Consider the following 27,080-nt stretch of genomic DNA (forward strand, 5'->3'; position numbering starts at 1 on the left):
GGAAGGATAATTGATTTTATCTTGCCTCGTTTTACAACTGATAAACAAGTTTACAACCAGTACCCATCAGTGAAATATTCAACAGACTCTAGGTACACAGGAAGTGGTCAACTTTAGTTTATAGGCCTTGGGATTGAAGCTGACACGTGTCTATCTATGGGAGGCTGCAACACATAGCTTTGACTAGCATAGCTGCTCTTGCACATACATACATTCCTGAGCTAGTGTTTACAGTAGGCCTGTGTTAGTTTCCCTTTTACTTATTTTCACAATAATGAACCCAAACTTCACCAGCCTATCAAGAGAAGACATAGACATGCATAATAACAATAATGAAACTTCCTCATCTTTGATTTTTTTTGAACAACTTCTAGTCCTATAAAATCCATGGATTTTAAAATTTGTTTCTATTTTGTCATTATGAATAAATATTTATCAAGGTAGGAGGATAGGATGTATTTCATTGAATTGTGTTTTTGTTCAATTTATTACTTCTACAATTTAGATGCAAGAATACAGTCCTCCAGTGTACTTTTACCCTCCAGTGTACTTTTACACACAGGAACAGGCATGGCTAGGTCCCTGGCAAATTGAAAACCAGTTATTTTCTGAAAGATTAGGGATCATGGTCTCACAATTCAAAAAATTACAAAACACATGAGGAAATAATTGATCATGATGGAAATACAACAGAAAACACACATGCACACACAAAATATACAATCTGACTAGCTGGACTGAACATGCTTGAAGTATTGAATATAATACAAAATATACTTCTCTAATAGGGTTACGGTTTGGAAGTAAGGTATTAAGTTTATGAGATCAGAGGGTAGGTCAAGAAGTCCAATATACATCTATCAGACTTCCAGCAGGAGCTAACCTAAAGATGAGGGAATATATTCATGTATGGGAATCTGATACATGACAGAGGAGGCAACACAGATTAGCTGAGAAAAGATGGCCCAATCAATAAAGCATGCTTGAAAAATTGATTGGCTATGGTACTGAAAAAATGAAAACAAATCCCTACTTCAGGTTACATTCAAAATTCAATTAGAATCACTTGAGGCCAGGAGTTAAAGACCAGCCTGGTCAACATGGTAAAACCCTGTCCTACTAAAAATACAAAAATTAGCTGAGTGTGGTGACGCATGCCTGTAATCCCAGCTACTCAGGAGGCTGAAGCAGGAGAATTGCTTGAACTCGGGAGGTGGAGTTTGCAGTGAGCTGAGATCGCATTGCTACACTCCAGCCTGGGTGACACAGTGAGACTTTGTCTCAAAAAAAGAAAAAGAAAAATTCAATTAAAAGAAAATATAGGAAAATACTTTATGATTTCAAGGTAAAGAAAAATGTTTAAAGACAATGCAATAAGCATAAGCCCCAAAGGAAAACACAACTAAATTCAAGGACTTTGTTAATCAAAGATGTCACAAAGAGCATGAAAACATATACCCCAACTGGAAGAAGATATGTGCATCATATATAACTGAAAAGGACTGATGTAAAGAACACTAATGATTCAATAAGGAAATTAAACATAGGCCAATAGAAATGTGGGGAAATACATGCTATTAGGCATTTCACAGAAAGGAAAACTCAAGTAGCCATTGTATTAGTCCATTTTCATACCACCATGAAGAAATACTGGAGACTGGGTAATTTATAGAGAAAAATAAGTTTAATGGACTCACAGTTCCACATGGCTGGGGAGGCCTCACAATCATGGCAGAAGGTGAAGGAAGAGCAAAGGCACGTCTTTACATGGCAGCAGGCAAGACAGCGTGTGCAGGGGAACTGCCCTTTATAAAACCATGAGATCTCATGAGATTTATTCACTATCATGAGAAAATCATGGGAAAAACCCACCTTCATGATTCAATTACCTCCCATCAGGTCCCTCCCATGATATGTGGGGATTATGGGAGCTACAATTCAAGAAGAGATTTGCGTGGGGCACAGCCAAACTACACCAGCCATTAAATATAAAAAGATGTATAACTTTATTATTTAATGCAAGACAAGCAAATTAAAACCAGTATGAGCTGTTAGTTCATATCCACCAGGTGGCAGAAATTTCAAAGTTGGATAATTCAATCATTTAGCATTGCCTAATAAAGTTGAATATGTACATATTGTACAATGAGAAAATTTAACTTCTACAATTCTAAACCCTAGATAAACTGGATGTGTCCACAATGAGGTGCTATTTCACACCAGTCAAAATGGCTATTATTAAAAAGTCGGCCGGGCACGGTGGCTCAAGCCTGTAATCCCAGCACTTTGGGAGGCCGAGACGGGTGGATCACGAGGTCAGGAGATCGAGACCATCCTGGCTAACACGGTGAAACCCCGTCTCTACTAAAAAATACAAAAAACTAGGCGGGTGAGTTGGCGGGCGCCTGTAATCCCAGCTACTCGGGAGGCTGAGGCAGGAGAATGGCGTAAACCTGGGAGGCGGAGCTTGCAGTGAGCTGAGATCCAGCCACTGTACTCCAGCCGGGGCGACAGAGCGAGACTCCGTCTCAAAAAAAAAAAAAAAAAGTCAAAAACTAACAGATGCTAGTGAGGTTGTAGGGAAAAAGGAACGCTTATACACTGTTGGTGGGAGTGTAAATTAGTTCAACCATTTTGGAAGATGGTGTGGAGATTCCTCGAAGACCAAAAGACAGAAATACCATTTGACCCAGCAGTTCCATTACTGGGTATTCCTTAAACAAAGGAATGTAAGTTGTTCTACTATAAAGAAAGACACATGCATGTGTGTATTTAATTGCATCACTATTCACAATAGCAAAGACATGGAATCAACCCAAATGCCCATTAATGATAGACTGGATAAAGAAAATGTGGTACATATACACCATGGAATACTACGCAGCCATAAAAAGGAACAAGATCAAGTCCTTTGAAAGGACATAGATGGAGCTGGAGGACATATCTTTAGCAAACTAATGCAGAAACAGAAAACCAAATACTGCATGTTCTCACCTGTAAGTGGGAGCTAAATGATGAGAATATATGGACATGCAGAGGAGAATAACACACACTGGGGCCTATTGGAGTTGGAGGGTGGGAGGAGGGAAAGGACCAGGAAAAATAACTATTGGGTATCGCTTAATACCTGGGTGATAAAATAATCTTTACAACAAACCCCAAACCTGCACATCCTGTACATGTATCCCTGAACTTAAAAGTTAAAAATGTTTTTAAACAAAATATATTAAAAGTTTTTTAAAATCGGGTGTGTCCAGCAAACAGGTCTGTTTATAATGTCAAAAACGGGAACAGTACAATGAATAAATTGTAAATACAAAAAACACTACACAGACATTAAAATGAATAAACCCCAAGTTGACAAACTGATGCATAATGTTGAGCAAAAGGAAAGGTTCCAGGTGAATATATACAGTATGATTCTGCTTATGATTTTTTTTTTTTGAGATGGAGTCTCGCTCTGTCCCCCAGGCTGGAGTGCAATGGCATGATCTCAGCTCACTGTAACCTCCACCTCCCAGGTTCAAGCGGTTCTCATACTTCAGACTCCTGAGTAGCTGGGACTACAGGTGGTGTGCCACCACGCCCGGCTAATTTTTGTATTTTTAGTAGAGACATGGTTTCACCATGTTGCCCAAGCTGGTCTTGAACTCCTGGACTCAAGTGATCCACACGCCCCAGCCTCCCAAAGTGCTGGGAATACAGGTGTGAGCCACCATGCCCTGCCTGATTCTGCTTATCTAATGGTGAAAAGCAAATAAAAGTAAATTAAAGGTGGAGCCATGCAGTCATTATTAAACTATTTTGAAAAACAAGGATGACTAATAAAAAGTGCAGGATAGAGGCAGGAGGGTGGACTAGGACTGCATGCAGATGAGGAGGGATCCAGGGGGCTCTGCACTGTGAGCTCACCTGCATGGTGAATTCACAGGTGTTCATTGTCCATTATTCCTTAAAGTGTTCATATAAGTGAACACCTCCTCTTCTTTGTGTATGTGCCTTATTTAGCAATAAAAACATTTTAAAAATAGTGAGATATACTTCAGATATGAATAGATCTTTGTAGAAACCCAACCGTAATAGTTTTCATGTGAAAGGGGCTTGTGAATTAAAAAAAAACCAAGCAGCAGCTCCAGTGCACACACACACAGCCATACATATTCATATAAAAAGGTCTATTGATAAGTCTTTAACATCTGAAGCCCTTTTATTTTATTTTTGCCTGGTGGTAGGCATAAATAACCTGGTAAGGATATCTACCCAAAGGGATATAAATCATTCTACCATGAAGACACATGCACACATGTATTCATTGCAGCACTTTTCACAGTAGTAAAGAAACGTAATCAACCTAAATGCCCATCAATGGCAGACTGGATAAATAAAATGTGATACATATGATGGAAAAATATGGAATACCATGCAGTCATCAAAAAAGAATGAGATCATGTCCTTTATGGGAACATGGATGGAGCTGGAGGGCCATTATCTTTAGCAAACTAATGCAGGAACAGAAAACCAAATACCGCATGCTCTCACTTATAAGTGGTAGCTAAATGAGGAGAACACATGGACACAAAGAGGGGAATAACACACCCTGGGGCCTGTTGGAAGGTGGAGGGTGGGAGGAGGGAGAGGATTAGAAAAAGTAACAATTGGGTACTAGGCTTGGTACCTGGGTGACGAAATAATCTGTACAACAGACCCCCTTGACATGAGTTTACCTATGTAACAAACCTGCATATGCACCCATGAACCTAAAAAAAAAAAAAAAAAAGTACCCAGCAATTTTCATGTCATTTTTGTTTTGACATATGCATATCCTTTGCCCACTTTTTAATGGGGTAGACAAACCTATCTTATAGACAAATTGCAAATAATACATATGGATGCTCCTTCTTCCAGGAGGTGGAGACTAAATATTCTCCCTCTTTAAGGGTGGGCTGACTTGGTGACTCCTTTCCAAAGACTACAGTAGAGGGAGGAACACATAGCAACTTTACAGAGGGTAAAAAACCATGAAAGACTACATTATTCAAATGATCAAGTTTTACATCACCAGAGATAAGAGATATTGATACCATGTACCCCGATGCAATGTGACAAGAAAGATACTTAACTTCTAAGGTGTCTTTCCAAAAACCTCAAAACTCCAAAACCCCAGTCTCATGGTAAGGAAGCACCAAACTCAGACTGTGGGGCATTCCATCTGGCCAGGTCTCTTGAAGACTACCAAGGCCGTGAAAAACAAGGAAAGCGTTAGTCCAAACTGCATTATTTTGTAAGCCCCCCACCATTTCACAGACCTTGGTCAAAGTGAAACATTCCACAGGGGTTTGGGCTGTGAGAAACATTCTGCCCGATCACCTGACTTTTTTTTTTTTTTTTTTTTTTTTTTTTTTGAGACAGAGTCTCACTCTGTCGTCCTGCTGTGGGATAATTAAGGAATTAGAGAGACGGAGGGGTTGAGGAAGAATTATTTAATTATTTAGGTGTGTTGGAACCTAAGTTAAAGTTCCACTCTGGGCAGGGGTCGCCGCGAGAGACCACTCAACACCGAAATCACAGCGGAGAGACACTTTTATTTCTAGCGCGCTAGGGTCCCCCATGCACAAGGATGGCCAAGGGACCCCGAGCGCTTGTTACAGGCTGCTTATAAAGGCAAAAACCACAAATTCAAACAAAGCTTTTAGGGCGCGAAATTCAAACAAAGCTTAGGGGCGCGAGATGACTGGGGCTTGTCATGGCCTGAGCAAGGCGTCTCACCCTGATTGGTTGGGGCTTGTACGCGTGGGGTATTTTTTTTTTTTTTCCCTTTTCTGGAATTGTTTTTCTGTTTGAATTCCGGGAACATTGGGTGGGGGGGGGGGGCTTTCCTTAGTCACCCATGACCTATCTTCATTCCCTCCTCTTTTTGTGACTCAGAGGCTCAATCTTGAGCCTCTTCTTCAGTCCTGAGTGCCTGGTATTGTTGGGTCAGGACCATAGCCTGTACTATATTTAATCTATCTCTGATTAGGGTGAGCAGGCGGTTGAGTATGCACGGCCCGAAAGTCAGGATGAGCATGAGTAGGATCAGGGGACCTAAGATGGTAGAGACTAAGGTGCTAAACCAAGGGGACTGGTTATACCAACTTTCAAACCAATTTTGTTGAGACTCTCTTTCTTTCTGTTGTTTGTCTAATCTTTCTCTAAGTTTTGCCATAGAGTCTTTAACTATTCCTGAATGGTCAGCGTAAAAGCAACACTGTTCCTTGAGGGCCGCACAGAGCCTGCCTTCTTTCAGAAAAACAATTTCTAGTCCTCGCCGGTTTTGCAGTACAACTTCAGACAGGGAGGTTAGAGACTCTTCAAGCTTCGTGATAGAGTAGGTCCTCATCTATAGCTACCCTGAGTTGTTGCAGATGGTAATTGCCATGCACTAATGCCGCTGTCCCCGTCCCAACCCTGGCTGGGGAGGCTTCACCTCTGATATAACCTGGTTTGGCCCTACCGCGACAGGAGTTGCGACTGGGCTAACTGTTAGTCTAATTTGGATAGGGAGCCCAAACAGTGGCTTTTGGTATAAATATAGGCCCCATATTAACCCTGATGTCCAGCGGGAATCAGACTTTGCTGCATCTTCAAATCTGATGCGGATTAAATTACAATTGGCCGAATACCGAGTTCTGGTACAGGGCTGGACATAAGACATGGTTATGTACCAGGGTTTTGTGGCCCATTTCCATTCTCCATCATTAGTGGTTACACAAGACCAACTATAGCAATATAGGGAGGTTATTTCTCCGCAGGTTTTTTTCATTTGCCCTGTCCGGAATCCGGGACAGGCATAGAACCCGTTCCGGCTTATGGACACCCTTCTTGCCTGTTTTCTCCATTCTCCCCCTTCCATGTCATCTACCATTGCTATTTTATCTAGGTTGAAATAGAGGTCGGGGAACCAAGTGCCTATAGGAGCAATTTGCGAAGTCTCATTTAGGACTTCATGAGTTTCAAAATTAGTTACTTTCCAGGTTAATCGATATGGCTGATGGGGATTACTACAAGCGACGCAGGGAAGGAGAACCAGTAGTAAGCAAGGGGTTAGGTGCGAGAGAGTCTTATCTTGAGCGGGTCTTCCGAGCGACGGAGCCTCCATGTTCCAGGCGGCGTTGGTCCGGGCGTCTCTGGAGCGGCCTTGGCGTGGGATGCGTGGACCCAAATAGCGATTCCGTCAACCTTTATGGCCGTGGGTGTGGTCAGGAGAACGACGTAGGGTCCTTTCCACCGGGGCTCCAGTCCTTGAGAACGGTGCCGTCTGACATAGACGGAGTCTCCCACCTGGAAGGGGTGGTTGGTTTGTGGATGTCCCGGCCCGTACAGTTCTGCCAAGGGGGCCCAGATTTGGGCCTGTACTGCCTGTAGTCCTTTCAGCCGAGCCTGCAGGTCAGTCTTAGGGTTGGAGGGGGAGAAGGAGTCAAGCAGGGTCGACAAAGGGGGAGGTCCTCCGTAGAGGATTTCATAAGGAGTGAGCCCAAAGCGGTTAGGCGTATTTCGGGCTTCTTTGTCCATATAGCTATCAGCATTTTGACTGAAGCCATTCAAGAAGTCTCTAGGAGGTTCCAAACTTTCCCAAATTTTCCTGTCTTCTTCTGAGCCCTCCAAACTGTTCCAACCTCTGCCTGTTACCCAGTTCTAAAGCTGCTTCCACATTTTTGGGTATCATTATAGCAGTACCCCATTCTACTGGAACCAATTTGCTGTATTAGTCTGTTCTCACACTGCTATGAAGACACACCTAAGACTGGGTAATGTGTAAAGGAAAGAGGTTTAATTGACTCACAGTTCCACCTAGCTGGGGAGGCCTCAGGACACATACAATCATGGTGGAATGCAAAGGGGAAGCAGGCACCTTCTTCTCAGGGTGGCAGGATGGAGTGAGTGTCAGCTGGGGAAATGCCAGACACTTATAAAACCATCAGATCTCACGAGAACTCACTCACTATCACGAGAACTCACTCACTATCATGAGAACAGCATGGGGGAAATCACCCCCGTGATTTAGTTACCTCCCACAGGGTCCCTCCCACACCATGTAGGGATTATGGGATTACAATTCAAGATGAAGTATGGGTGGGGACATGAAGCCAAACCATATCATCTACAGATCAATTGAAAAGAACTGACATCTTGACAATACTGAGTCTTCCTATCCATGAACATGAAATCTCTCTCCATTTATTTATTTTTTTCATTTTAGCTTTGTAGTTTTCCTCATAAAAGACCTTTTGTATATTTTGTTAGATTTACACCTAACAATGTCATTTTGGAGGAAGTTAATGTAAATGATATTTTGTTTTTAATTTCAAATCCCTATGGCTCATTGCTGGTATACAGGAAAGTGATTAACTTGTATATATTAACATATATCCTGCAGTCTTAATAGTTTATTAATTCCAGAAGCTTTTCCTTGATTTTTAAAGATTTTGTACAAAGACAATCATATCTACTAACAAAGACAGTTCTATTTTTTCCTTTCCAATCTGTATACCCAACTTCCATTAAAACATTGAAAAGTGGTGAGAGGAGATATCTTTACCTTGTTCCTGATCTTATCAGAAAAACTTCTAGCTTCTCTCATTCAGTGTTATGTTAGCTGTAGATTTTTTGTAGATGTTCTTTATCAAGTTGAGAGAGCTCTCTTCTATTCCTAGTTTGCTAAGTGTTTTTCTTTTTTTTTTTGAGATGGAGTCTCGCTCTGTTGCCCAGGCTGGAGTGCAGTGGCGTGATCTCGGCTCACTGCAAGCTCCACCTCCTGGGTTCATGCCATTCTCCTGCCTCAGCCTCCCAAGTAGCTGGGACCACAGGTGCCCGCCACCACGGCTGGCTAATTTTTTGTATTTTTAGTAGAGACGGGGTTTCACTGTGTTAGCCAGGATGGTCTTGATCTCCTGACTTTGTGATCCGCCCACCTCGGCCTCCCAAAGTGCTGGGATTACAGGTGTGAGCCACCATGCCCAGCCGCTAAGTGTTTTTTTAATTATGAATGGGTGCTGTATTTTGACAAATGCTTTTTGCAACTATTGATATGACTATGTGATTTCTTCTTCTTTATCCTGTTAATGTGATGGATATTAATTGATTTTCCAATGCTGAACCAGCCTTGCATATCTGGAAGAAACCCAACTTGGCCATGGTGTGTATAATGCTTTTTATATATTGTTGGGTTTGATTTGCTAACATTTTGTTGAAGACTTTTCCATTTATATTCATAGAACATGTTGACCTGCATTTTTCCTTTCTTACAATGTAATGTTTTAGTATTAGTGTAATGCTGGGCTCATCATATGAGTTAGGAAGTATGCTCTTTACTTCTATCTCCTGGAAGACATTGTAAAGAACTAGTGCTTTCTATTTCAGGTGGTTATTACTTATTTCATTTTAAATAGGACAATTCAGATTATCTATTAATTCTTATGTGAGGTTAGCAAACTGTGTTTTTCATGGAATTGATCCATTTCACTTAGGTTATCAAACTTGTAGGCAGAGTGTTGTTCATGGTATTCCTATGTTATCCTTTTAACGTCCATGGGATCTATAGTGATACTCCCTTTCATTTCTGATTTTAATAATTTGTGTTCTCTCTCTTTGCCCCACCTCTTCACATTAGCTTGGCTAGAGGCTTATTAATTTCACCTTTTAAAGAAACAGCTTTTTATTTCATTAACTTTCTCTATTGATTTCCTGTTTTCAATATCATTGATTTCTCCTCTAATTTGTATTATTTCTTCTGCTTACTTTGGATTTAAATTGTTCTTCTTTCTCTAATTTTCTAATTTGGATTACTGCTTTGGGGTATTTATTCTTTTCTAATGTGGGCATTTAATGTCATACATTTCTTTATAAACCCTGCTTTCACTGTATCCCACAGATTTTAATAGGTTGTATTTTCATTTAGTTCAAAATATTTACTTTTTTTTTGTTTGTTTTTTGGATCCATGTGTTTTTTAGAAGTGTGTTGCTTAATATCCATATATTTTGGAATTTTCTATATTTCAGAACTATCTGTTACTGATTTCTAGTTTAATTCCACTATGGCCTTCTCCCTTGCCTCTGCTCCCTGTTCTCCACTTTACAGCCAGAGGATGTTGGTTAAGACCTGATTCTGACTTCCATCCTCTCCACCAAATGTTCCTTGACTCCTCAGAAAAGAGACACATCTGCTCTGCCTGCCCTTCCAGGTCTGAATCCTGCATCCTCACTTTCTGGTCCCACCAAACATAATGGAGACCTTCAGTTCCCTGAATACCGCCAGCTCAGTTTTGCATAGAAATATGTTCACATGCTGATCCTTGTGCTCATAACACCATCTACATAGCATTCTAGCAGTTAGCAGAAATGGGAACCTCTGCATGTATCTCCTGACCTAGGATTAAGATCCTGAGTCTGAGGGAACTCAGGGGCCCTAAACCCAACAGCCAGGAAAGTGGCAGGCATATAGTCCCGGGACACCATAATCCCAGAGACTATATGGTTAGGAGATGAGGAGGGTACAGGTCTGAGACACCCTCTACTCACCTGTGCATGACCTACAAGCACTTCTGCAGCCATTAGTATCTGTGAGAAGAACAACACTATAGGCAACTGGCAACCATGGTGGGGTTCTAAGGGTTTGTCCAACCCCTTCTCCTGGTGCTGGAGCAAGATGGCCTCCAGCTGACTGTCTACTGTGGTGGGCCTCACACATTAGGGCAGCGTTTTATCAGCTGTGTGATCTTGGGCTACTCAACCTCCCTGTTCCTTAGCCTCTTCATCTGTAAAATGGGGACAGTAATGGAACCAACTCATAGGGGTAGTGTTAGTATCAAACACATTAGTACATATAAAGTGCTAAGTATATGCTATCCTTATCCACAGAATCAAGACTTTTGTTAAAATAAACTACAGCCACATGCATGTCATGAATGTATCTCAGAAAAACAAATACAGTATCACAACATTTATGTAAAGTTTTAAATATGCACAAATAAGTAATATATGGTTATGGGATACAGCCGTATATGGCCGAAGAAACAGTATAAGGAAAATAAAATTACTAACTGACTACACAAAACTTAGAATGGATGATTCTCTACAGCAGGGGAGAGAATACAGATGCAACTTCTAAGATACTGGTAAAATTCTGTTTCTTAAAGCAGATGATAGCTTCATGGCTGTCTGTCTTAGTGTCATTCTTTTTGCCTTACTTATACATCATAAATATTATTTTGTGTAATTTTAATGTAAATCAAAACAACCATAAACAAAGCTGTCTCAGATGTTGACTAAAGCAGTTCATTATATGTTTGCATGCACAAAAGTGTTTAATTTACAGGTGTTGGGAGCGAGCCCCCCAAAATCTGGCATTAAACTGACCCCAAAACTGGCCATAAACAGAATCTCTACACCACTGTGACATGTTCATAATGGCCCTAATATCCACGCTGGCAGGCTGTGGGTTTACGGGAATGACAACAAGCAACACCAGGGCGGAAAACTGCTTAAAGGCATTCCTAAGCTACAAACAATAGCATGAGTGATCTGTGCCTTAAGGACATGCTCCTGCATGGAATGCCCATCCCTTTGTTTCCCATAAGCGATACTTTTAGTTAATTTAATATCTATAGAAACAATGCTAATGACTGGTTTGCTGTTAATAAATACGTGGGTAAATCTCTGTTCGTGGCTCCCAGTTCTGAAGGCTGTGAGACCCCTGATTTCTCACTTCACACCTCTATATTTCTGTGTGTGTGTCTTTAATTCCTCTAGCGCTGCTGGGTTAGGGTCTCCCCAACCGAGTTGGTCTCGGCATACAGGTATCTTTTAGAACTCAAAATTTCACTACCAGAATTTTTATACTGATAAAATCATTATTATGACATAATGATTTACATCATCATAAATTGTTTCACTTAATTCATTATCTAAATTAAAACCATGTTATAACACATAAAAAGGAAAAATGAATTAAGGCTTTTGTCAGTGTTCTTAATGCAAAGTGATTGAAATTTTGAATGAGTTTTAGCCACCTTCAAGCATTTAAGAGAATGTGTGCTAGGTTTGAATACTTGTACCCTCTAAAACTCATATTGAAATTTCATTGCCAGCTGGGTATGGTGGCTCATACTTGTAATCCCAGCATTTTGGGAGGCTGAGGCAGGTGGATCATTTGAGGCCAGGACTTTTAGACCAGCCTGGCCAACATGGTAAAACCCCATCTCTACTAAAAACACAAAAATCAGCTGGGCATTGTATTAGTCCATTTTGATGCTGCTGATAAAGACATACCTAAGATGGGGCAATTTACAAAAGAAAGAGGTTTAATGGAGAACTCACAGTTCCACATGGCTGGGGAAGCCTCACAATCATGGTGGAAGGGAAGGAGGAGAAAGTCACATCTTACATGGATGGCAGCAGGCAAAGAGAGTTCATGCAGAAACTCCCATTTTTAAAACCATCAGATCTTGTGAGCCTCATTCACTATCAGTAGAACAGTGCAGGAAAGACCTGCCTCCATAATTCAATCATCATCCACTGAGTTCCTCCCACGACACATGGGAATTGTGGGAGTTACAATTCAAGATGACATTTGGGTGGTGACACGTACCTGTAGTCCCAGTTACTCGGGAAGCTGAGGTGGGAGGATCGCTTGAACCTGGGAGACGCAGGTTGCAGTGAGCTGAGATTGTACCACTGCACTCCAGCCTGGGCAATAGAGCAAGATCCTGTCTCAAAAAAGAAAAAAAAGAAAGAAAGAAATTTCATTACCACTGAAACAGTATTATGAGGTGGGAACTTTAAGAGGTGATTAGGCCATGAGGGCTCTGCCCTCATGAGTGGGTTTAATGCTTTTTAGAAAAGGTTTCTGGGACCTGTATGCTTTCTTTGCTCTTCTGCCATTTGGGAAATAGTGTGTCTGCCACTCCACCCAGCCTGACCCTTCTCCTGTGCCCCCAAAAATGCACCATTCAAGGTACCATCTTGGAGGCAGAGAACAGGCCTTTACTAGACACTAAATCTGTTGGCCCATTGATCTTGGACTTCCCAGCCTCCAGAACTGCTAGAAAATAAATTTCTGTTCTTTATAAATTGGTCTGTGGTATTCTGTTATAGCAGCACAAAACAAAGACAATGTGATATTTAAGGCTTTTGATTTTAGTATGTTTACAACGCTTAGTGGCATACTAAACGGTGAACCAAATATGAAGTACTTGCATAAGTTTAACTTCTTAAATCCATATATTTTCAATGTTTAATTCACTACCTACATGCACATATTTAGCACGATATTAATTGCTTAATGTTGAAATAAATGGTGTTTCATAAATTTATAAGTTAAAAATAGTGAGTAGAGAGGGTAACTCCGGGCCTGTGGTGTGAGCATTAATTCTCTATCCTTAAAATAGTCCTCTATTCTTAAGATCTGCCCTGAATGGTATCCCTTCTACCCATAGCCAAAACAGCCTGCACATTCCTTCAGCTTGACTAAACTTAGACAGGTTTCTCCTCTTATAGGCCCCTGGCCTCCCTTTCCTTAGAGCATTCACTTCAGGAAACTTTTAATTGTAATCTTTCCACGCCCCTTGAAATGTACTTAAATCTTCTCCCAGCCTCTTGCCACTTTCACAAACCAGGAAATGTCTTTCTAAAGGACTTGGAAACTTTTGTTTTAAAACGTAGATATTGTAGATATGGAAGGAGACAGCACACCTATCTCCCAGTTTCTGTGGGAGGGTAGGAGCCTAACATCAATGGGTACCTATTATCAAACATTCAGGGCTGGAGCAAAACATTAGCAAATTCATGAATAATTCACGGTGGTTCACAGATCCCACTGGTCAGCCTCCCCACTTAACGTGTTCCAGTATTTTTCCACTAGCTCACTCCAGTGCTTCAAAAGCCTGCCACCTTTTGGTCCAATGGCGCTGACTTCGGTACCTCTCTCATATTGCAAAAGTCTTGAATAACTTTCTCTGCCTGTTTCAACTTTTTCCAGTTCATTTTTTATTCTGACACTCTTCTATGGCTTCTCCTCTGGCTCCCCCATCGTAACTCTCCTGTTCCAGCAGCCTCCCCAAGGTCTTCCACTTTCACTCTTACCACCCCACTTCCTCAGTCCTGAGCAGCCTTTGGGAACCTTTTCAAATCCTGTCTCAGTTGGAATCTCTCAGTTTAACACCCCCGGGGCTAATCTTCTATGGCGACCTCAGAAGGAAAGGGTAATGCTCAGGCAACCAAGTCACATGTGACTCATGTCCTGGCAATCTCTTTCCTGTGGACAGGTGACAGGCCCCGGTTTCCCTACTGCTCCACACAATGAGACCTCCAAGCCCCCGCACGTGCTGGCTCTACTCGTAACACTCTTTCACCCTCATCACGCTAGGTGTCAAGACGGGAACACAACTAGGAACGCGCCACCGTCCTGAACAAACTTCACTGAAGGTAAACTGAGTGGGCGCCCTTCATTCGGGTCTTAGGATTGAGAGGAGTTCTGCCCGGTGAGGGTTTAGAGGACACAGCACTAACCCGCGCCGGGTTGATTAGCTCAAGCTTCGCCATTAAAGGCCATTGGCGGCGAGGACCCCCGGAGCGGTGGACTCGGCCGCACCCGGCCTGGCGCGAGGTCGCCCGGCAGAGCCCTCGCCAAGCTTCAGAACCGCCTCTGTCCGTGGGGCAACACCGGCTCTAGGGCTTTTCCCACTCACTTTATCTTGCGCCCCACTGTACTGTTCTGTCAAGGGACTCACCTCAGAACTACCAAATTGACCGCCTCCAGGAGGACGCCGGAAGTCCCGCCTTGTCGCTTTTATATGCTCGGAAATGCCTCTTTCCTCGGCTTCCATTGGCCCAACTTCTCAGGCGCATGGCGCAGAGGCATCTGGGTAATGTAGTTCCCATAGAGACAAGGGTCCTGGCTAGGCACACTTGCTTCAGACCACCGAGCATAGGCTAAGGGACCCTCGGAAGGGCTTAAGGAAATGCTGTTTCCAAGCCTCAAGAACTGAACCGGGCGGGACATGGTGGCGCGCGCCTGTGTTCCAGCTATTCGAGAGACTGAGGACGGGACATGCTTGAGCCCAGAAATTTGAGGCTGCAGTGAGCTAGGATTGCACCGCTGCGCTCCAGCCTGGGACCCAGAGTAAGACCCCGCCTCTATAAAAAGGAAAAGAAAAAAAAAAAAAAAAGAAAACTTGGAGTCAGTATTTCACGTGCACTCCAAAGCTGCAACATCAGTTGGGTACACAACACGGTAATGCCAGTCCAATACAGTGTGCCTATCAGCTGAGAGCTAACGAATGCAGGCATCCTCAGAGACACTGCAAACTGGGTTCCAGACCATTGCAATAAAGCGAATATCGCAATAAAGTATGTCACAGGAGAGTCTGGGCGCGGTGGCTCACGCCCGTAATCCCAGCACTTTGGGAGGCCAAGACTGGCGGATCACGAGGTCAGGAGATACAGGCCATCCTGGCTAACACGGTGAAATCCCGTCTGTACTAAAAATACAAAAAATTAGCCGGGTGCGGTGGCGGGCGCTTGTAGTCCCAGCTACATGGGAGGCTGAGGCAGGAGAATGGCGTGAACCCGGGAGGCGGAGCTTGCAGTGAGCCGAGATTGCACCACTGCACTCCAGCCTGGGCGACACAGCGAGACTCCCCGTCTCAAAATAAATAAATAAATAAATAAATAAATAAATAAATAAATAAATAAATAGTAAAGTATGTCACAGGAATTCTTTAGTTTCTCAGTGCCTATAAAAGTTATGTTTACACTATACTGTAGTCTATTAGGTGTGCAATAGCATTGTCTTTTAAAAAATGTGGGTACCATCGTTAAAAATACTTGATTACCAAAAATGTTTATGATCATCTGAGCCCTTCTGCCAGTTATAATCTTTTGTCTTGATAGCTGTTGACTGATCACGGTGGTAGTTGCTGAAGGTCGGGGTGGCTGTGGCAATTTCTTAAAATAAGACAGCAATGAAATTTGATGCATCAGTTGATTTTTTTCCTTTAAGGAAATATTTATCTGTAGCAAGCAATGCTGTTTGATAGCATTTTGTCAGTAGAACTTCTTTCAAAATTGGAGGAAATCCTCTCATATACCCTGCCACCGCTTTATAAATTATTAATAAGTTTATGGAATATTCTAAATCCTTTGTTGTCACTTCAACAATGTTTACAACATCTTCACCAGGGATAGAGTCACTTTCCAAAAACCACTTTCTTTGCTTATCCATAAGAAGCGACTTCTCATCTGTTCAAGGTTGATCATGAGAGTGCAACAATTCAGTGTCATCTGAAGGCTCCACTTCCCATTCTCTTTTTTTGCTATTTCTACCACACCTGCACTTACCTCCTCCACTGAAGTCTTGAACCCCTCAAAGTCATCCATGAGAGCTGGAATAAACTTCTGCCAAACTCCTGTTAATGTTGATATTTTGACCTCCTCTCCTGAATCACTAATGTTCTCCATGGCATCTAGAATCGCAAATCCTTTCCAGGAGGTTTTCAATTTACTTTGCCCAGATCCATCAGAGGAATCACTATCTATGGTAGCTATGGCCTTACAAAATATATTTCTTAAATAATAAGACTTGAGAGTTGAACTTACTCCTAGATTTATGGTCTGCAGAATGGATATTATGTTAGCAGGCATGAAAACCACATGAATCTCCTTATACATCTCCATCAAAGTTCTTGGATGACTAGGTGCATTGTCAATAAGCAGTAATTATTTTGAAATGAATCTTTTTTTCTAAGCAGTATTTCTCAACAGTGGGCTTAAAATGTTCAGTAAACCATGCTATAAACAGATGTGCTGTCATCCAGGCTTTATTGTTCCATTTATAGAGCACAGGCAGAGTAGATTTCATGTAATTCTTAAGGGTCCTGTGGTTTTTGGAAAAGTAAATGAGCATTGGCTTCAACTTAAACTAATCAGCTACAATAGCCCCTAATAAGAGCCAGCCTGTCCTTTGAAGCCAGGCATTGACTTTTTTTTTTTTTTTTTCTCCTAGCTATGAAACTCCTAGATAGCATCTTCTTCCACTAGAAGTCTGTTTAATCTGCATAAAATCATCTGTTGTTTAGCGTAGTCACTTTCATCAATGATCTTAGCTAGATCTTCTGGACAGCACTTGCTGCTTCACCTTGCACTTTTAAGTTGTGGAAATGGCTCCTTTCTTTAAGCCTTATGAACCAACTTTTGCTAGCTTCCAACTTTTCTTCTGCAGCTTCCTTACCTCTCTCAAACTTCATAGAGTTGAAGAGAGTTAGGGCCTTGCTCTGAATTAGGGTTTGGCTTACCTCTCTCAATCTTCATAGAATTGAAGAGAGTTAGGGCCTTGCTCTGGATTAGGGTTTGGCTTAAGGGAATGTTGTAGCTGGTTTGAGCTTCTACCCAGACCACTCAAACTTTCTCCATATCAGTAATAAGACTGTTTCCCTTTCATATCATTTGTGTGTTCACTAAAGTAGCACTTTTAATTACCCTCAATAAATTTTCCTTTCCATTCACAACTTGGCTAATCATTTGATGTAACAGGCCTGCCTTTTGGCCAACCTCCCTCTCTAAATTAATCATTTCTAGCTTTTGATTTAAAGTGAAAGACATGTGACTCTTCCTTTTACTTGAACACTTAGGGGCCATTATAGGGTTATTAATCAGCCTAATTTTAATATTGTTGTGTTTCAGGGAATAGGGAGACCCAAGGTGAGGGAGAGGGTTGGGGGAATGGCCGGTTGATGGAGCAGTCAGGAAATATACATTTCTCCATGAAGTTCACCATCTTATATGGTGGTGGGCGTGGTTTGTGGTGCCTCAAAACAACGACAGTGTAACATCAAAGATCAGTGATCACCGAGCACCATAAAAGATGCAGTAATAATGGAAAAGTTTGAGATATTGTGAGAATTGCCTAACTGTGACACTGAGACCCAAAGGGAGCACAGGCTGCTAGAAAAATGTGCTGATAGACTTGCTCGGTGCGAGGTTGCCACAAACCTTCAATTTGTAAAAAAACACAATTTATGCAAAGTTCAAGAAAGCAAAGTACCATAAAATTAGTTATACCTATTCTCCTTTAATATGTGATCAAACCAATCCCCAAATCCCATTTTGCACATCTGTTTCCTGGGATCTTCTTGGTTCCAATTACTCTTGTCAGTGAGGGTCCTGGAAGGTAACAGGCAACTGTTTTCAAAGCAGGGCAATTAAGAGTTTAATGAAGTGATTATTTGTAAAAGCAATATGAAGTTAAAGGAAATCAAAGTGGGCCAGCAAAGTACCTTTGTATAAAACAGCTGGCTATGTAAAGATAATTTTAAAAATTCAGCTAGTAAGACAATATGGGACCAGCTACTTGCAGTCTTTGGTACTATGGCTGGGGAGGCGGCAGCTGAATAAAGCAATATAGGAGCCTCAGTTGAATAAAACAATCAGGTCATTGAAAAGAAATTTACCATAGGGGTAAAAATGGGAAACAAAACAATTAAATTAAGTTCTTTTGAAAGTTTTCCTTTGGATATCAATGTTTGAAAAAAACTACACAACCATTCATGTTAAGAAAGAAGATGCACATTATAACTTGGAAAATACATTCTGCTTGAAGACTATTAAAATATTTTAACCAAAATGAGAAGTTAACTACCTACATTGAAGTGAAACATGTTTAATTGACTACATAGTATGTGCTTTATAATTAACAGAGCTGATGATTCACACATATGACTGAGCCCTTTCATTGATCGGCTTTTACTTTTAGGACAAAGCTTAGAATTCTTGTCTAATCTCCTGTATTCTCTGGGACACACTGGATAGCTTATTTTTGGTTCAGTTATGTTATATGTGCATTGCCTACATGAGTCATTTTAGATGATTTTTTTCTCTTCCAAATGCAGCTGTGTGGCATATCTGAGCTTAGAAAACATGAAAATGGTTAAGACACAGGCATAGTGCAAAATACTTCTTTTACATTCCTTAATTTGGTAGTCTCTCTCAAATGTACTTCCTTGAAAGACTCCGAAATTCTACATCAATGAATAACACATGACTAGATTGAGTCACCCTTGTAAATTTTGTAAATAATTTCGTATTTGGGGTCTACAATGAGCTTTATGAAAGCTGGGTATTGCCACTCTTAATCAATGAGTATACTAAATTCCTAGAATTATAACTAGCACCTCATAGTCACCAACATATTAACAAAGGATGAAATAAATAATAGACTTCCCTGCACAGATCACAAGATTCATGGCTGTATTATTACCAGATTAAGGGAGGAAAACAACACATTTTCCTGGTCCAGCAGGCAAAACATAATTTAGAGACTTAGATGTCACAACTGATGAGCTCAAAGGGGTGAATATGAATACCACATGTTCTGCCTCAGATGTGGGAACTAAAATAAATTAACAAAATGGGCAAAGAAATTAACACAATTTTACATCTTTTAGCAAACTAGGAATTAGAGAATGTTTCTTTTGAGTGATTAAGTGCATATGACACAAACTTTCACTCAATAGCATCTTGAATACTTTTCCCCTAAGATCAGGGACTGTAAAACTATGTCTATATCTCTACTTTTTCTCAACATTTTACTGGAGGTTGTAGCAAATATAAGGGTAAGAAACAAATATAAAAGGCATACAGAATAAAAAGGAAGAAGCAAAACTCTCTTTATTCATAGAAAACATGATTGTGTACATAGAATATCCTAAGGAATTTACAAAGAAACTACTAAAAGTAAAGAGTGAATTTAGCAAAGTTCCAGCATACAAGGTGCATATATAAAAATCAACTGTATTTTCCAGTAGTGAATACTGAAAACTAAAATGTAAAAGATACCATTTACAATAGTATACAAAAAACTTATAAAATACATAAGGATAAATTAGTAAATACTGTAGAAGACTTATACACTGAAAATCACAAAAGAAGTGTTGGCAAATTTTTCTGTAAAGGACCAGATAGTAAATATTACAGGTTCTGCAGATTGCATATGGTCCCTGTTGCATTATTTTCCTCTGTTTTTCTTTCTTTTTCCCTTTCCTCTTTTCTATAAACTTTGAAAACTCTTATCACCATTCTAAGGTTATTGGTATTACAGAAACTGACTGGAAAAAATTCAGCTCATAAACTGTAATTTGTCAACCCCAACCACAAAATAGTCTCTGAGAGAAAATTACAGCATTGTAAAGACTGGGCATGGTGGCTCACACCTTTGGGAAGCCAAGGTAGGTAGATCACCTGAGGTCAGGAGTTCAAGACCAGCCTGACCAACACGGTGAAACCCCAAGTCTACTAAAAATACAAAATTAGCTGGGCATAGTGGTGCATGCCTGTAGTCCCAGCTACTCAAGAGGCTGAGGCGGGAGAATCACTTGAACCCGGGAGGTGGAGACTATAGGGAGCTGAGATTACACTATTGCACTCCAGCCTGGGCAACAAGAGTGAAACTCTGTCAAAAAAAAAAAAAAAAAAAAAAAAGAGTTCTAAATGTAAGGAACTGTTTACCATCCTGATGGAGTGCACTATTTGATATCAGTAAATTGCCAATTTCAGCCAGAATCCTGAAAAGTAGGTCTATGGAATTGTCACAAGAGATGTTGGTGTCCTTGGAGCATAAGCTTCTTAAGACAGGGTATATCTTGCACCTAAGTGGTCTCCTGTCCTGTACCTGGGAGAAGACAGTTCACAGACAGCTATGTGGTTTGTGCAAGACTCATTTAGCAAATGCCCAATAAGGTTGTGCTGACAACTGGGGCTCTCCACCCTGCATCTTCTGATGCAGGCAGTGAATACTCTCATGACAGGTGTACCATGGTGTACCCTAAGGACTATTTAAAAATGTAAATACATGACACATATGATGAGGCATCACCACTGTCAGGTGGTCAGTGGATAAACTCTGGAATCAGACAGTCTGAGTTCAAATCCTGACTCTCCCTTATGCCCACATGGGTGACCTGAGGAAGGTGCCAAGTCCTAAATGCTGTTTTCAATTTGAAAAATTTGTTAAAAGAGGGAAGGATACCTGCTTGCCTGGAAGGGATGGTATGGGGTGCAGGACCTGGGAGGATCGAGGTGCCAAGTACCCATCTCAGAAACCTTCACAGCCCAGCTGGACTCATGCCTCATGCTCATGGACCCACACCTTCCTGGGTGGCCACAGAGAAGATATGCCCGCTCTAGGACTTGAGAGGCCCTAGAGGGATCCCTGGAGGAAACAGTGTGTGGTAGCCCTGAGCTACCATATGGGAAGGGGATGTTGTGGGAGCAAACTGGTGTCCTCTGCAGAGGTTGTCTGAAAGGAAGAGGTCAGGGCAAATCACGCCCACACTGCTTGCTCTCTCCTCCGCATTAGAGCACGTGTCTTGCAGCTGCAGCCCTGCTGGGCCAGCTGGGTGCACCAGTAATGGCATAAGACAGAGCTGATCTCTGCTGGCCACAGCCCTACCTCTCCTACCCTGACCTCCTGCGAGCCAGGGCCCCATCCTGGCAGGATCTAGGACACTCTGACCTCTGACCTCCAATAACCCCAGAGAAAAGGGCTAGGAGACTCACAGGCACTAGTTGCTGCCCCTAGGTTAGATGCTGAGGAGCCTGCAGACCCGGCGATCTGGGGGTGACAGTTATGTGGGGTCCTATAATACACAGTCCTGAATGCTTTTCCGTGTCATCGGGCATGCCTGGTGCCAAGCACCTGCGAAGAGCATGAGCTGTCTCAAGCTCTCAAAAGTCCTGCTGGGATTCCCCTTTGCCCTTCAGTGACTTGTCTTTCCTCTCTGCTCTAGCACACCCTTTCTCTGGTATGTGTTCCAATGACATGTCACAAGCATCCAGCATGGTTTGCCTTGGAGGAACACGCAGCTAGGAGACCTCTCTCTCCAAATTTCTTACTAGACTCTCAGTGTCAGACAGCACACAAACTGCTCTTCACGGACAACTTCCTCAGTAAGCCTCACCCTGCCCGGCCCCGGGGCCACCATCCTCCTTTTTCTCCCCACCCTCTCCGTTCCTGCTTCTGGCAGGAATCCTCCTGCTGCACCTGTGCGTCTTCTGAACACAGTTCCTAGAGCAATACGGCCACCTTTACCCCCTCAGTTTATATCACCCCTGATGTATGAGAGGCCTTATGCAACCCAGCAAGCTCAGTGTTTACATCAGAAGCGGGCCTCCCCTTGGTGTCACGCCGGGGCTCTCAGAAAGACAGCACTGTATGCTTGCACCTCGAGGAAGTGCAGCCACTTAGGAAAAGTACCGATCCAACCTGCAGGGGGAAAGTGACTTCTTTTCCTGCTGCTATCTGAGCAACATCTGGGCTTCTTCAATAGCAGGAGCGCTATCTGGGCCATCCGATTGCTCCCCTGATCCTTGCTTAAAAGAGACTGCGGGCCAGGCATGGTGGCTCACGCCTGTAATCCCAGCACTTTGGGAGGCTGAGGCGGGCAGATCACCTGAGGTCAGGAGTTTGAGACCAGCTTGGCCAACATGGTGAAACCCCCATCTCTACTAAAAATACAAAAATTAGCTGGGCATGGTTGCGCACACCTGTAGTCCCACCTACTCGGGAGGCTGAGGCAGGAGGATCACTTGAATCCAGGAGATGGAGGTTTGCTTGAATCCAGGAGGCAGAGGTGGAGGCAGGAGGATCACTTGAACCTGAGAGGTGGAGGCCTGAGACAGGAGAATCGCTTGAACCCAGGAGATGGAGGTTGCAGTGAGCTGAGATCATGCCACTGCACTCCAGCCTGGGCGATAAGAGTGAGACTCTGTCTCAAAAAAGTAAAAAAAAAAAAAAATTTAAGAGACTTCTCCTTTTCTAGGAGCTCACAGAAAAGGGATAGCATAGGAGGAGGATGATAAAAAAAATAGGGATCAAAGGATGACCGTCCGAGAAAGGGCCACCGCAGCAGTGGCATGCGCCATTAATATCTAAGCCCCTTTGGGTAGTGGCAGCTTTGCAGTCGTTGTGTCTGTCCCAAACCCTGGCTCCTTGTCAGGGGGCACTGAAATCTGCAGAAGAGCTGAGGAGAACACCCAGAACCACAGCTTATTCTAGGAGGGGCTTAGACCTGAGCACAAGGTCCTGCCAGCCTATAGCATCCCTGTTGCAATGAGGGAAGATCAGCGCTACAGAGCAGAAATCTGTTCTGGGAGACCTTTCCTTCCTGGCTACAGTCAGAGTGCCTGAGGCCCACCCAGCCAAAGCATACCTGTTACTATTGAAGGAGACAGCATCGCTAAGAAAAAGCATGTCTCAGAAGAAACTTCTGTTCCTCCTTGTGTTCGGATCACCCAGGTCCCATCCTGCTAGAGCACATCAGTTGGACGGGCCTCTCTATGATTGTGCTGGAGAGAATTCTACTGCTGTCTATAGTCAGACCACCTGGGACACACCTGGCCAGAATGCATCTGTAGCTTTGAGGGTTCCAACACCACACTTGTGCTTAGAGGCCCTCTTGTGTCCGCCTACATGCAAAGCACCTGGGCTCCACCTGTTCAGAGCACATGTGTTGTAATGGGAGGGCACAGCACAACAGTGACAAAGAGTCCTCTTTCTGCACCTTATCAGAGCATTTGGGGCCCACCTGGTTAATAAACACATGTTCCCACTTTCTATCAGGCACCCATGGGAACACATGTGCTACTGTTGGAGGGGCTGACACCATACTTGTGGTTGGAGATGCTACTGCTTATGAATCCAGTTCAGAGCTCCAGGGACCTTCCAGCCCTGGGCATGGATTGGTACAGTGGGAGGGGACACCCCCATACCTGTGTTTGGCAACATTTCCATACCCACCATCACTCAGAGAACCTGGGATGCTTATGGCCAGAGCACATCTGTTGTAGCCAGGGGAGGGCAACATCATAAACTTAGAGGAAGACCCTTTCAGTCTCCCTTTCAGTCCAAACTCGGGGCGTAAGCCAGGGAGCCTACCCCTTTCGACTTTGTAGGAGCCAACATCACTGAGAAAATACATGTGCTTCAGGTAGAGTAAATGTCCCTCTGTGGTGGGCACAGCAAATGGCAGCCTTGTCTTTGGGCCCCGCCCCCGTCCCCAAGCTCCCGTCGCCTGCCCAGGTCTTCACAGAAGTTAGAAGTACTGGATTGCCAACATACTCATTTTTTTCTAGTGAAAGAACCAGGAACTCAGTGTCTAAGAAGCAAAATCTTCTTAGAAATGGCAGTGGGTGGTCGCCGAAATTGTAGAAATGGCAGTGGGTGGTCGCTGTCCACCATGAAAGAAACTTACTCTGCTGGAAAGGCTCAACCCATTCTAATTACGTCAAACTCAACCTGCTTTTCCTCCTTCTCTAGCAAGCTTGAAGTTGAGCACCTCAAAGTGCTTCTTTTTATGATGGAAGGCACGGGTTTGGATGGGGGTTCATCAGAGGTCAATACCCCGGTTTGAGAAGGTCCACTGTGGGGAGGAAAGAGAGACTTGTAAGTACCAACTGTGCTCCACTCTGGTTTTGTCTGTAAGCCTGGAAGACCCAAGCTCTGGGACAGTTTCCTTCTAGTCTTGGGACTGGTAGCACCTCTGGCAACTCCCACCCCGCAGCTGGCAGGCTGTTCCTTTTCTCTTAACCCATTTGTCTCCATGGTCCTTTTACTTGCTTTTCCGGATTAAATATCTAAAGCTTCCTTCATGTTAATGAGTCCTCTGCTCTGGGGTCTTCACTTTTAGGCCAGTCTAGAAGGAGGGATGCCTTCTATAAATGGTGACAGGTTGAGCCTGACTTGACATTTCCAAATTTTCTGTGGCTCAGCTAATGTGATATGGAAGTAGCACGCTCTAGGACTGTTTGTGCTAACTTCTGACGTCTCCATGGAGAGTGTGAGGATATCAGCCCAGGAGGAGGCGAGGTCCAGAGAAAGAGAGACCAGGAAATGCCCTTGCCACCTCCCTCTGTGCTTCCTCCGCACCATCTGACCTCCCCGAAGGTCAGATCCTCCCTGCTGTGTGACAGGAAACCACACTTTATGGTTTTAGTCTTTCTAAAATGTTTGAATTATCTTTTCTGTGTCTTTAAAAAAAAAAATTAGATTGGAGCCAGGAATTCCACCATGAAATAAAAATAAAACCCTGAGGCCAGGTGAGGTGGCTCACGCTAGTAATCTCAGCACTTTGGGAGGCCAAGGGAGGTGGATCACCTGAGGTCAGGAGTTTGAGACCAGTCTGGCCAACATGGTGAAACCCCATCTCTACAAAAACGCAAAAATTACCCAGGCATGGTGGCATGTGCTTATAATCGCAGCTGCTCGGGAGGCTGAGGCAGAATTGCTTGAACCCGGGGGTCAGAGGTTGCAGTGAACCAAGATCTTGCCACTGCACTCCAGCCTGAGTGACAGAGCAAGACTCCATCTCAGAAAAATAAATAAACAAATCAATAATAAAACCTTGGGCCCTCTGACCGACTGAAACAACCCGTCTTGGCCAAGGCGACCCCAGAAAAACTAAGTTTCCCGGCCATAAGGAGACGAGAAATTGCGCCTCCGTATAGCACTTCCTTTCTAACTGTTACCAGGTTTTTTGTTTGTTTGTTTGGTTGGTTTTTTCCTAAATTAAACAGAAACCAGCCCTGGAAAAACAACGAATGGAACACCCCTCCGCTGACTTCAACCAACTGCCTGCTGCTGCCGCCTGACTCCCAACCCGTTTTGCTATTTTGACGTGACAAACTGACCAGGCTATAAAGTATTCAACCATGGGCTGGTTCTGGCTGGTTCACCGAGGCTGTGTACAAAGTGCCTTCATGCCCTGTGTTTCGCCTTTTAACATACAGAGCCTAATTTTACTGCATTTAATGCTATATCTCCACTCGAAGGTAAACATGGGCTGTATGTAACACGTATGTTTGCTTATCAAGCACACATATGACCCCCTTTCATGAATATTCATAGTTCCCCCTGTGACCTGTTGGATTTGTCTATTTAGCCAACCTGTTTGGCATAAAACTCCTATCCCACCCTTTCTCCCTCAGAGTACCTGTTTGTGGTCTCTGCTGGAGGTGTCACTTTCCAGAGCCTGCAGTTTGCAACCCTTCTCAAGAAATAAAGTCCTCCTTTCCAAGTTTACGGGTCTCATATTTTAAGTTGACACCTCCAAGTTGGTGCTTCACATGGAGAGGGTAGGCTTGGCATCCAGGCTCTTGGGCCTGCAAGAACAATGAAAGAAAGAGTTCATGCCACTGGGTAATTATGGAAACATTTTAAGTCTAGGATAAAATATATGACTCAAAAGTTGTTATCATACTTCTTTAAAAAGTCCTACAAAAAATTATTTTCAGGCCGGGCGCAGTAGCCCATGCCTGTAATCCCAGCACTTTGGGAGGCCGAGGAGGGTGGATCACCTGAGGTCAGGAGTTCAAGACCAGCCTGACCAACATGGTGAAATCCTATCTCTACTAAAAATACAAAAAATTAGCTGGGTGTGTTGGTGGGCGCCTGTAATCCCAACTACTCAGGCGTCTGAGGCAGGAAAATTGCTTGAACCCAGGAGGCAGAGGTTGCAAAGAGCTGAGATCGCGCCACCGCACTATAGCCTGGGCAAGAAGAGCAAAACTCCCTCTCAAAAAGAAAAAAAGAAAGAAAAATAAATTATTTTCAAGTAAGTACCTGGATTGGGCCGATGTGGGAAAAGATCCAGTTTGTCCCTATTTAAACCACTAAAATCCCAAATTGCAAAAGTTGCCGCTCCACCCACCTCATGGCTGATCATAGAGCCAGGCCGAGTCTAAACTAGATTTCATTGTTGAAAACTCAATACTTTCTAAGGCATTTTATAACCCAGGAAAACCACCTTCAGAGGGAGGAAAGAGGGAAAACCCAAGAATTTCTGCCAGCTTCTTACGTATTATTTTATTAAACATTTACTTAGTGATGAAACTGCACTAGACACTGTGCTAGTCACTGGTGAGATGGGGTTCAAAGACATATCTTGACCTACAAGAACTTATAGTCTAGTAGGAGAGACAGATGCAAACCAAAAATTTAAACAGGACTTCATGCTAGGGATTGGAGAGCAGGAAAGAAAGACATAGTATTAAATACG

At 42.9% G+C, this 27,080-nt stretch overlaps 1 protein-coding gene and 1 long non-coding RNA gene across 3 annotated transcripts in view; both read right to left on the reverse strand.

Annotated features, from left to right (window-relative positions):
* ZNF30 (zinc finger protein 30) overlaps positions 1-27,080 on the reverse strand; it is a 119,480-nt gene that overhangs the window by 64,549 nt on the left and 27,851 nt on the right.
* LOC140711873 (uncharacterized) lies at positions 5,563-14,816 on the reverse strand. 2 transcript variants are annotated; one of them, XR_012093197.1, is made up of 3 exons: positions 14,766-14,816; positions 12,626-12,743; positions 5,563-7,431 (listed from the first exon to the last, which is right to left on the reverse strand). It is a non-coding gene; the product is annotated as an uncharacterized lncRNA (long non-coding RNA). The 2 variants fall into 2 exon arrangements; XR_012093198.1 differs by having other exon boundaries at positions 12,626-12,747; positions 14,766-14,812.

Source organism: Chlorocebus sabaeus, chromosome 6 (genome assembly GCF_047675955.1).
Source record: "Chlorocebus sabaeus isolate Y175 chromosome 6, mChlSab1.0.hap1, whole genome shotgun sequence".
Classification (NCBI taxonomy): Eukaryota; Metazoa; Chordata; class Mammalia; order Primates; family Cercopithecidae; genus Chlorocebus; species Chlorocebus sabaeus.